At 39.0% G+C, this 12830-nt stretch overlaps 1 long non-coding RNA gene across 1 annotated transcript; it reads right to left on the reverse strand.

Annotated features, from left to right (window-relative positions):
- Nucleotides 1–5456: 5456 nt before the first annotated feature.
- On the reverse strand, nucleotides 5457–10846 carry LOC120521830. Its single transcript, XR_005632199.1, has 3 exons — nucleotides 10654–10846; nucleotides 10270–10525; nucleotides 5457–5665 (listed from the first exon to the last, which is right to left on the reverse strand). It is a non-coding gene; the product is annotated as an uncharacterized LOC120521830 (long non-coding RNA).
- Nucleotides 10847–12830: the final 1984 nt, after the last annotated feature.

Raw genomic sequence — 12830 nt, forward strand, 5'->3', positions numbered from 1 at the left:
ACAGAGAATCTTGTGTTCTTAAAGAACAAAACAAATCTCCTGCAGCCGTTCTGTATCAGTAACGTGAATGGTCCTTATGACTAACCTCCCTGTCCGTGTGTGGCAATTGATTTACACGGAATGACATTTGGATTGCCTTTTTGTTCATGTACAGTAGGCAAGCACCATATAAAAATGCAAATCTGTTCCTGGGGTGCAAATCTAGATAGATAGATTAGATAGATAGATAGATTAGATAGACTTTATTAATCCCAAGGGAAACTCACATCTCTGTACTGTACATATCTGGAATAAAAACTGGGTAATTTGCAAACCACGTTTTCTAAAGTCACTGTAAAAACCTCCTGGGTAGAGAATGGAGAACTCTGAACCAGTCCTTGACTAAACATATCTGAGGAAGGAGTGCAGTTATACAACGTCCTCACCTGAATCACTGAAATCTCTGCTCTTATTAAAAAGATTACAGACTGGATACTCAAATTTGACCTCAGTGAATGCAATATTTCATTGAACTCAGACTCTTAATCAGAGGATAATTTGTGTCTTAATGAGACTCTTATATAATTATAATTTTTCTCATACTTTCTGACTTCAGACTGAAGTTCACAAACCTGCTTACTGAACACTGCGTGCAAGTTAGAAAAATGATGATAAACTTGTTACATCATTAAAAAATGTAATAATTTGGTTGATTTGAAATGCTCAAAACAAGTGCAGAAAGAGGAAACATATCAATGAACTAGTAACTAGGTTGCTGGACCTTAAAACAGGATTCGCAAGTTCAGACCTTGCTTCTGACTCACCACGTGGTCCTGAGCAAATCATTTAATCTGCCTGTGCCTGTGCTCCAACTTCAAAAAATATATATGTATAACAATTACAATGAATCATGATCTTCAAAGTCTCCTTAGGTTAAGGCATCTAAAAAATAATTAATAATAATGAAACAGGAGGTAAAAGTAAAATCCAAGATTATAGATTTATAAATCATTATCATCAAGTGTGCAAAACATGTGCTAATCCAAATGCAACATGCTTTCACTCTCCGTTACGATTAGCAAGTATACTGTAACTACCTTACCTGAAAAATCTAAGAACATATTTGTCATTAAGAGGCAACAGAATAAGGATGTTTTTATAACTTAATAGAACAATTTAATTGTTGATCCACAATGTAAATTTCACGCGGTGAGCCAACTCTAACAAATGCCGTGCACTCTCACTTGCACATGCTCCATCTCAATGTTCAGAATGCAAAGAAACCTACGAGTCTCAACACTACAGATGTACTCAGCCAAGTCTGAAAGGAGTACAAAGTACTTGACCTGACACAGCAACAGCACTTATTTAAGTTTCATGAAGTCATCTAAAATCCAAAAAATGAAGAATAAATGGAATCCCTTGGCCAGTGCAAAATTAGCAGTGGAATAAAAGGAAAAGCATCAATGCAATGAAAATTAAACATAGAAACACTATTCCCTGATAGCCCAGTACATCTGAGAGGTAGCACTGCATCAAATAAACATCAACCAAAATGAAGGAGCAATACATTCATACAAACTGAGACTTGAGACTATAGTCTTTTAAACTGACACAAATTCATAAGAATTTTATATCACTGCTCCATTTTGGGAGACCTTCAAAATATGAAAAAAAAAATGTCAATGTTTACGTAAGCTCTAAGCCTGTTATAAAATGTGATTATTGGGAGTAAATCCAAAGGCAAAGGTAACACTGACGTGGAAAATAACAGGATACAACCCTGTTGATCAATGACAAGACTAAATTAAGTGATTGTGGATGAGGGATAAATGAGCAGTTTAATGATAAAGGGTGAAGATAATGAAAGCAAGTTTAGCACAGCTAACAAACATATTTGTAGGGTGGTCAGAGGTCCCAGGCCTTTCACCTTCAACCCAAACAATTAACCCTATAACACTGACATGTCAGTGGATTTAAATTTAAAATGTGCGTATCTAGGATTGTTTTGTGCAGGAGCCTGACTCTTATATTTAACAGTTAATGCATATCCAGTGATCCACAGTGGCTGAACCCAATCTGCACATCTTCCAAAACATGACTAACTGGATGAAGATTTCAGCAAAGAACTTACACTGGTCACCATGATCCTAAACTGGATAAATGGGTTGGGTCTTTGTAGATTTTGCATATTCTCTCAATCTCAGTGTGGATTTCCTTTAGGTATTTTGGTTTTCCTCACAGTTTTACAAAAAATATGTGTCTGAGGTTGCTGGCCCTATGTGCATGTGAAAGGGGGTGCGAACTTTAACGGATCCTAAGATATATTTAACCTCATTCTGGTTTCTGCCTTGCACCTGATGACACTGAGATATGCTTTGGCGTCACAACTGTCAGCTGAATTAAAAGAGTTTTGACTATGGTACGCTGTGATTTTTATATAGACTAAGTATCTTCAATTTAACTTTTTGGTAAAATGCCACAATTCAGACCACATTCTACTAATGTAAGCCCTTCAAAAAATAAAAGTATTTGGTGTCCAACACTGCCCTGCACAAAAGAATAAAAATACAGTAGGGTGACTCAATTGTGGGTGGAGCTACAATTATAGTAGAGAGACTGAGGATATTTAGATCAAATGGATAGACACAGAGGTCTAGGGACAGAGCTAAAATATAATTTCACAATTGAGATACTACTGGACAGAGATTAAAGGGCAGTTGAAGAAAGTGAAAAACATGACGGGTCAGGTTTGGTCAAAAATTACAAAGTGTAAATCTTAATCTTAACTGAGTGAAACATCAGCTGTAAAATCTAGCGAAAGAGACAAGACAGAAAATAGCGGAGAAAGGACAGAACTAAAGGAAAAAAAATATTTTAATGTATATAAATGGACTGATAAAGAGATGTAGAGAAAGCAACATTACAGAGCACATTCCGGAGATTAAATAAAAAGTTAAAGGGCCATGCCAGAGCCGAAAGAATTTTGGTTGGAACTAAATAGAGAATTGTGGAGAAAAGAAGTTAGTAATAGTGACAAGACAGACACTAAGATTTCACTTATGTGCAAGGTTTAAAAGGATGCATAGCTGAAGGAAATTAGCATAGAAATTGTGTAAAGAAAAGCAAATATTTTTGGTATTTGCGAAGTATGAATAAAGCTAAAAAATGCTAACTTTGGGAAGAAATAGGAGTGAAAAATCTTAAAATTCATAGCTACAAAGAAGGGATGTGGAAAAAAAAAGGAATAGCCACAGAGAAGAATGTGAAGTGGACTTGAGAAACAGAATTAACAGGTTGGATACATGGTCTTAGGAGGACAACCATTTATTCAACATTTTTATTCTTAGCAGCTGAGGTAAAAGTAAAATACTTGTTGGACATGAATGCAGTTTGCAAGGGCCAGAATAAGTATACACAGCACCTTAAAATCTCTAATGTGATGCTAAATGGAAAGGTAAAAAATGAGTTTAGGGGTGGGGCCACAGAAAATATCAGTGTGTACAGAATAGGGATGGATGAAAACAACTGAAGATAAGTTGGCAACACCAATTAGACACTGAAGTGCACAGCATCACAGCAAGGTAAAACTGTGTGTGAATCCAACACAGAATACAAAAAATGACTTGGCAAATTGAAAAATGCAAACAATGGTGGGTTGGTAGGGCTGGTGCAATAGGCTATATACAGTATAAAAAGCCCATAATAAAGATGTATATGCTGACAGCAGATATCCTAAATATAAAAAGGGGACACAAGTATATATGATGTATGGGAACAGACATTCTTCAGTGCTAAAATAAGAAAAATTGTATCATTCAGTTGTAGACACAGACACAGGAGATGAGACCCCACCTGTAGCTTCAGCCACTTTCTCTTTACACCCAAAGCTGTCTCGCCAGTTCACTACCGCACACCTCATGCATTCCTGGACAGGCTCCCAAATGTCCCATCCCTGCTCTTTACAAGGCTGCCTGTTGCTAAGTGGCGCGTGAATCAGTGTCTGACCCCATCTGATGTAATCCGGCAGGAATTCTGCAATCCTTTTGGTCTAGACGACTGTCTCAGTTATCAGCAGCAGCAAAGCCAATGCACAGTCTCAAGGCGCCACCTTGTGTCTAGAAGACTTACAAAGTACAAAGCACAATTCCTCCATTCCATGGATGCTCTCAAATACAGACTTTAAGGTCAGAGGTACACTACAATAGCAATGTAGAGGTTATGCCCAGTCCTAGCTGTTGCTGACACTTTAATATGCATTAATATGTTTCTGCAGACATGGTCTTAAGAAATGCCTGCTAATATGCTGGATCATAACAACATATGCATATCTACCTTTGGTAGATCCACTTCATATTTGAAGTCTATGTCTCATATGAAGTAATTTTGTCATTTACATTCTCCTCCCATTGCACCATCATATTATGTTTCACATATATTAACCAGAAAACTAACTCCTCTATGCAGAGGTGCCCTCACCTTACTAGTCTGTTTCATGCAGCAAGAATACTCTTAAGAACTCACATTACCCACATGCAAACGTTTTTGGCGGTCTCTCTTAATTATCAGGACTCATCACTTTATCGGGAGGTGCCCTTATTATAAAGGGTTGTTGTGGGCAGTTCACAAAAATCAGAGGTGTCAGACATGTTTTACATAACCAACCAAAAGACTACCTGCTTCAAGCACTGGTCTTTCAGCAGGCCCTTTTCTTTTGAAAAGTGCAAGCAGTCTTTAGATTAACTCCAACTTAAGTGTCTCCATTGTTTCAGACCTACATGCCTCAGAAGACTTTGTTACAATCTGCAGAGATGTCTGTGGCAAGAGCATGTCTTATATGCAAGAATTCTAATGAACAACTGATCCATGCAGAGATGTCCCTCTAAAACACAGCAAGTCATTCAGTCATATGTATCCTACATAACTGAAGTAAAATAACTTATTTATTTAGTGGTTTCTAGATGACATGTCAGACCAGCCTATCTCAAGGTTAACCTCCTCTGTTTTTCAATCGTTCTGGGAAACCACTTCACATTTAAATAAGACTCAGATCTCAGAAACCAAATGCAGATCTCCAGCTGTATGGCACAGAATAGAATACAGAGAAACAGAAGATAAGGTGGAGATCACTGCTGGAGCTGTACTGCAGGAAAGAATGGGAGACAAATTAACCTAGTCAGGGGTAGAGTGGCTTAAAGAGGTGACTTTAACATAAGGCAATTTGCTCTGACTTTCTGCAATGTCTACTTCAGTTTTGAACAGAAAGGGATGTTTTTCATCTATTATTAGAACATTGTCTTTGTCTCTCACTGTATGTTAAGTGACATGAAACAGATGGCAACCTGTGGGTCAGTAACAGTTAATTTGGCAATTATTTCATTCCTAAATTTAAATGGAAATGAGTATTGGACTATTAGCATCAGGACTGATTAACACTAGTCTCTACAGAGATTTCATGCAAGACATCACTTACGTGTTTATCTCTTCTGTGTGGCCCAATATTTTTTCTCTTGATAGTTTAAATAATGCCACGCCTTCTTAATAATTCAGCCAATCAATTGGCTGAAGAAGCAAATTATATCCACATAGCTGGTACAGAACAGACTGTTTTCTCCACCTCATTTTCTTTGTTAATTACCTGTCAGAATGCTTCAGTCCGCCCAGGGCCAAAACATGGTCCTAGGAACTAAGAAACAAACAAAAGAGACATGGTGCATGAAAGCCTGGTGACATACAAAGACAAAATGAAAGCCTGGTGACCTACAAAGACAAAAGGCAGAATTGGAGGCAGAAAATTATCAAAAACAGGAGCCAGAAAAATATCTACTTTCCAAAATACCCACAGATAATCATCAAAATAAAGTCAGGCAAGCAACACAATCAGTGTTTATAACTGGACAAGTGTTTCTTAGACAGGTATACTTCAGATCAGTCTCCACTCACTGACAATGATATATCCACTGCAGAGTACAAACACTCAGGCACACATTTTTTCCAGTAGAAAGTAAGACATTCCAGTAACTCACCAGGACTCTAGTAAACATGCACAGACAAACACAATCCAGAAGGTTCGTGGGGATTGGCTGCCCAAGATCATAGCTTTCAATCAGTAGAGACAACAGAATGATCCTGAAGGTAAACAATCTCCAAATAGTACATTACATCGATTACACAATAAAATGTCCCTTCTACATAATTAGTTTAAGCCAATGCATTTCAACATGGAGGACAGAGAAGGGGTAGAAGCATTTAGCAATTTCAGGGGCTGTTTAATTTCTAGAGGATTTACGATTCTACTGGAGAATTCTGTTAAAACCACAGGCGTTGTGCCAACAAAAGATGACCTACACAATACCTTTGCATGTATAGTTAGATTATAAAAGTAAAAATCTAGGCAGATGTTGCAACCTTCATATGGTAATTACTACTCTATATTATGCAGTATCTTTCATCTGACACAGATTACCACATTTAATGTATGGTATGAGATTGTACCAAGCCAAAACACTGAAAACTCTTTACCGTATTAGCTAGGAAACAATTCTCTACAGCATGTGCTACTGTCTAAATTTTCCCACGTTGAGAGAGTTGCAGTATAAACAGAGGCTCCACTGCAATTACTTGCAACAGTGGTTTCCTGGACCTGTACTGAACCTATCAAAATTTGTCCAAACAGTTTTGGGCATGTCAAAACTAGGCATAGGGGTCTATGTATGATTATCAGATACTACTGAGTGCTACACAGACTGATTCAGCTCGTTAAGTGACTGACAGATAAAATACCCGCACGCGGCAACACTGCAAGACAAAACATGAAATTCTCTGGATCTGAGCAGCAACCTTGGAAACGCAAGTGTTTCGCGGGCTACAGCGCCCTCTTGTGGTATATTTGTTCACTATCAATGTGAGTTTTTAAATACAGCTTGGATATTTCATAACTCTACACATCATTTATCTCCTAAACCTACTTTTTCCATTACAGGATTTTAGCACATTTGGGCATTTAGGTGATATCTCCATCGATTTATTGCAACTAGCAAGTAAAGAATGGACAATAGAGGAGATGCAAAGATGTTATGTCAACAATTATAGCTCATCAGAAATGGGCACCTAAACAAAAAAAAACAAAAAAAAAAAACAAAACAAAACAACAAACTCAAATCACGGAATCTACAATAGGTCATTGTTCAAGAAACAACTGAGAGTGCATGTGAAGAAAATCAGACTATAGCATCAGGATTCCATTTAATTAAATACATAGATACAATATCAAACCTACTTATTCCAATTCAGTATTACATGGGTCCATAGCCTGTTCCAGTAGAAAAGGGCACAAGGCAAGAGTCAAACCTGGAAGTACATCACTGTCCACATAATTACTCACACTGAACTATCATTTTCTGTTGCAAAAAGCAAATTTCATTAACTCTATTTAAATTAAACCAGTGGGAAAGTGGCTCCTGGAAGGACATTTTTCAGTGGTAGGTTAATGTGAGCTATCATCTTTCAAAGGAACCTTAGAAAACAAGAAGTCTACATGCATAATCATGCTGAATTATATCAGCTCAATAATCAAAATAGTCCATAGTTCCAAATTGTTACTTTGTAAGGTCTAGGATGGACAAAACCATATCTAATAATTTATAATGTGATATTTTAATGTTTTACATCAAAACTACAAACACAAAAGCCACCTCCATTGATCAACATACAAAACATACCGGAAAATGTGATGTAATTTACACCAAGACACAGGGTGACACAGAGTTGGGAGGGGGTTGTGCTTAAGAATTACAAAATGCCCTATTGCCAAATGCTGGCAGAAGTCACTCCTTCCTTTCCAAAACAAAGCTCACCACTGCAGCATGGGCCATGCACACTGTGCTGACAATGTTAAAAAGACAGAGGGGGACGCGATAAAAGATTATAGTCAAGACACCACTTTTCCTCTATGGTTAAAGGAGAGCAAGTTAAAATGTGGTATGGTACCCCTTTCTTGCCCATTAATTTTGTCAGAACTGGAAACATGAAGTACATACATTGATGCCAGACTGACGACACAAATAAACAGCTTTTCTTTATGAGAGTAGTTCTTGCTTTCCTCTAAAAATGAACTCCACACACACCTTCACATTCTGCTAGGCATATTAAATACTACAAATTTACATTTTAAATAAAAAAAAAAAAATCACGTCAGCATTATTAGAGAACAACTCTGCACACCTTCACCTCCATTTAAACAAGGAAAATCAGGAAATAGTATATTGAGCATCTGACCCACTAACAACAATATGGCCTTGACAGGATTATGGTTTTAGAACTTAATATGTGACAAGAACAAAAAAATTGTGCCTTTACCTACACAACTACCAAAAACATTATACATACAGTATAACTATGTTTGGAAAGCAAGTACAAATATAACAAGCATCATCTTTATCATCTTCACTGGTTTAATAGCCATTGTCTTTGTTTACTCAGGTTCTTCCCCAAATCTGTTTTCTTCACACTCCAAGGTTCTGAGCATCCTTTCCGGGGCGAGACCCTTACTTTTCTTGTCATCTGACACCACCTCCAATCATGTCTTCTTCAGCATACCTTCTGAACTTCATCCTCTCCACCTCCATCTTGGCACCACTCTTCAACAATCATCCACATGCCCAAACCTCCATAGTCTGCCTCTCCTCGGCACAACACCTATCCCCTCTATGCAAAGTCTTTCTCTTAACTCACCATTCATGTTCCTCTCACTTCATAACACTCTAATCATCACAACACATTTTGTGCTACGATTGACATTTAGAATCTCATCTGCTTCTTAGCTGTTGAGAATTGGGGATTTAGATATCCTGGTAATCAAAACACTCACAAATAATTAAACACAAATCTCCTCAGCCCCCACCTTGTGGACTTGAAAATTACACCAGAACATGTTTGATTTACTGCTTTACTGAAAAGATGGAAAGCCAAGACACCACCCTTGATAACCTGAGGAACAGAACTTGGTAAGATTTGCTCAACCAAATGTGATCCATAAAGACCAAAGAAAGAAGGCACCAATATTTTCAAAAACCTGGAAATTGGGTTCCTTCTTTGATAACTGGCTGTGTTTAACTTCTTGAAGATCTTTGGTGCCTTAAATGTGACTTCAGGAAAGGAGACCTCCCATTTTGATTACCTGACATTTGATATACCCTTGCAACTGGTGACGGAGAGTCTCGCCTTCAACTGAAGGAGAGCAAAGTCTTACATTTTAATAGGTTAAGATGATGAAACAGAGGATTGAAGTTTTAGAATCCTGCCCAAAAATAAACCCTTGATGACTGACAATCAAAAATATCTTTATCTCTTGCAGACTGGGAAGACCTCCCTTTCTTAATCGCTTAATATTTACACTAAACATTTGCACCTTTGAGAACATTTATTAATGGGCGTTTGAACCCACTTAAGACTATAGACTGAATTCTAACTGCTCAGGTGGAGATGAAGATGTCCTTTATCCCATCCTTTTGGAGATCCCTTTGAGGACCAGGGATTAAGAACACACCCTTCCCCGATAGTTTCCTTTTTCATACACAGTTATAGGTAAAGAATATGAATCCCGGCCACTCTTTGAGCTCTGAATCCAAATCCAGACCTTTACTGCTTACCTTTTCAGATCCCTTTCAGTGAAGACGGAGAACATCCCATTTTACTGAGACCCCCGTGGGTATTTCCGATTGTACTATCACATATGGGATCTTAAGCTACCCACACAAAACACTTCAAGGACAGGGATCTACTACATGACAAGTTAAAATCAAAACTGTAACGCCCACCTATTTCGAAGCAAGAGCGGAGACACACGAGCAGCTCGGCGAGCCCCGAAAAAAAAAGCTCTTCAGTAGCTGCGCCCATCAAATGGACAGTTACAAAGAGGAAGAGGGAGGACTGAGGTGGTCCAGCGCGAAAGTGTCGCCTCTCGCAAACTCAGACAGACAGACAACTGAACGGCAAGCACGGGCTCTCGCGCACACGCAGGAGATTATTGGGTGGAGGAGCGAGTGGGTTCTTAACATACAGCCACGCGCGACGCCCCCCGTCCCCTCCCCTTCTACGGCCTCACGCCACCGCCTCTCCACCGAGAAGCCGCACGCCGATCTTTCCGCTCCCCTAACGCAACAAAACGAACCCGTTGAAAAGGAGGCAGCACTTTATGCCCCCTCCACTCCTCTCGTCAACCCTTTCCTCTTTACACCATTTTACTGTCGCCTAATAAAGAACATAAACAGCACCGATGAGGCTACTCACCGACGAGTGGAGGATGTGGAATTTAAAGGGCCAGCTTCTGGTGCTCGTGCGTGTGTGCCTGGGCGCGCACTCGATTCGGCCCGCAGTCGAAGGCGGGAGAGGAAGGCGGGCTTTCGGGATCTTAGCGGCCAGTCTCCGCGTGAGCGCCCACGGTATCAGCCAATAAGCCACACAGAGCGTACGGCGCGCGGCTCCGGTTTTGTCTGATACACAAGTTTGTTACGCGAAAGCGAGGAAGCGCGTCTCGTTGAAGACACTGTGGAAAAAAAAACAATAGCGGTAAGGCAGGTGTGTTTCCAGATGTTTGTGTACTGTACTGGTATAGATTGCTGTTTCATCAATTACATTGGTTGAAGTGAAAGCTAGCTGGTATCGACTGCTTACCTTTCATCCATTCATGTTCTGAACCCGCCTTCTCCGATACAGGATTGCAGAGAGCTGTGGCTTCTACTAATAACCAACAGGAAGATGGTAGAAACCAATCGTGGACTGGACGCCAGCCCATGGGAGTATACACTTTTGCGCACCCCCGTACTAATCCTCACCTGCTTATTAAGAGTTGTTAATCAGAGTGCCTTTGGCCTGTGGTTGCTTATTGTTGGCCAGAATTTACTGATATGTTCTGTTTGACTGATTGATGTACTTCATTCTTTGGAGAACCAGCACTGTTAGTAGACATCTTATTGATTTTCTCTGGGTATCAGGTTGTAACAACATTGATGTGACACATCAACTGGATCATAAGGTTCATATGACTTTATTTCGATAAATGCACGTCCAGCAAAGACTAACTACAAGCCACTTATAGCTGCTTGAACCAATGTCTTATGCTGTAATATATTTTTACTGTGGACGAATTCTTATTCATAGTTTGATAGAGCAAAATTAATTACATTTTTGGCAGCTTCAAAATATTTACCTTGACAAAGACCTTTCCAATTATTTCTTTCACTATTTCATATGGAAACAAAACTCCTAGCAACTTTGTCTAAGCAACATCTAATAAACCTGAGGCAACACAGACACATAACTTAAAAAAAATCACAAAAGGACCATTCAATATAACAAACTTATTTAATTGGCTAGTCTCATCTAGCCTCTTTTTTGAAACCTGTAAGGATATCTACTTATTACTTGACTGAATAATGTCTTTAAAAAAAATCAACCCCCATTCATGAACAGATGTCTGTACTCCCTGAGCTTCAGAACTAACTGCCATTTTTATGTGTGATGGATAAACTACAGATGCCAGAGACTGTTTTAAGCGACTACCAACATTACTGAGCGGGTCCTGTTAGCTTAAAACACTTTGGAAACAAATGGGTTAACAGCATGCTGGAGAGCAGGTGCACCCTTCCGTGAATCTGTGGGAGCCTCTTGTTCTTTGTCTGCTTCTCTCAGCGGGCTGTGCTCAATTGCCTCACTTGCTTGTGAATTACCTATTAATCATGAAGCAGTATGAGGGGAGATCAGAGACACTAGTAGTGAAGAGAGGAAAAGGGAGGGGAGGGCAGCATATCAGTCATCACTGTCTGCTACTCATCCCCACTTAGAAGCTTGTATATCTAATATCTATATGTCTCATGGACCAAGGGGTTTTTCAAATTCAAGTGAAAAACCTTATACAACAGCTAGCCAAAGCTCCACGGAGATGTGGTAGATTTCTTTAGGGCAAAAAATAACAGCTTATCTTAAAGAAGCTCCTTGGGAGTTTAAAGATTTCCATCAAAAAGCTTATCAGATTTCTGTGCTAAACAGTTGTTTGAGGTTTGTTTAATGGTAAAAAGGGGTAGAACAGATTGTCTTCGCTATTTCTAAACAACACTCAAGATGAGGCACCCCTATGAGTATTTGGCATGTACACAAGATAAACAACAGGACCTAAACATTAGATATGTATGTCACAAAATACAAGCAAATTCTAAATTATTCACTGCTGTTGACATCCTTATAAAATGCATAGGTCATTTTGCCTGCATCATGGTCTTAGAAAGCTCTTACACTGAGCATCATTATAACCAATACTCCATATTCAGAATTCATCTTGGAGGTGTTAGGAATTCTTTTCAGATTCATCAGTGGAAGATAAAGATCATCAGGCTGGAGTGGCCCCATTAATGCAATTCCAGGTCACAACAAAGAGGTGAACATGTTATGGTAGGAAAGGTGAATTTAACATCTCCTTAATTAACGTGCTAAGCGAAAAAGTAGTGAGACAATGGAACAAGAAGAAAGCTTTAATTAAGCAATGTGCGCTGGGTAATTACAGCAACACAGAATTCTCGTCAAGGCGGCTGTTGCCCTCTACTATACAGAGCTGTAGCAGAGGTACTACTTTGAGATGATTTGGCTCATGTTTATGTCAATTTCTTAAATGCTGTTGCCAGCTCAGATTATTGGTTATTCCCAAATGAGAAATTCCCTACTACCCTTTTTTGTACTTTTTAGGGTCTTGACAAGAACCCCAAATGGCACAAAACACAAATCTAAAACCCTAATGGAGAAATAATGGCTAATTGGTATTTGATGCTCCAGGACTTCATGTTAACAACTTTTACTGA

This window comes from Polypterus senegalus, unplaced genomic scaffold (genome assembly GCF_016835505.1).
Source record: "Polypterus senegalus isolate Bchr_013 unplaced genomic scaffold, ASM1683550v1 scaffold_5375, whole genome shotgun sequence".
In the NCBI taxonomy this organism is placed as follows: Eukaryota; Metazoa; Chordata; class Cladistia; order Polypteriformes; family Polypteridae; genus Polypterus; species Polypterus senegalus.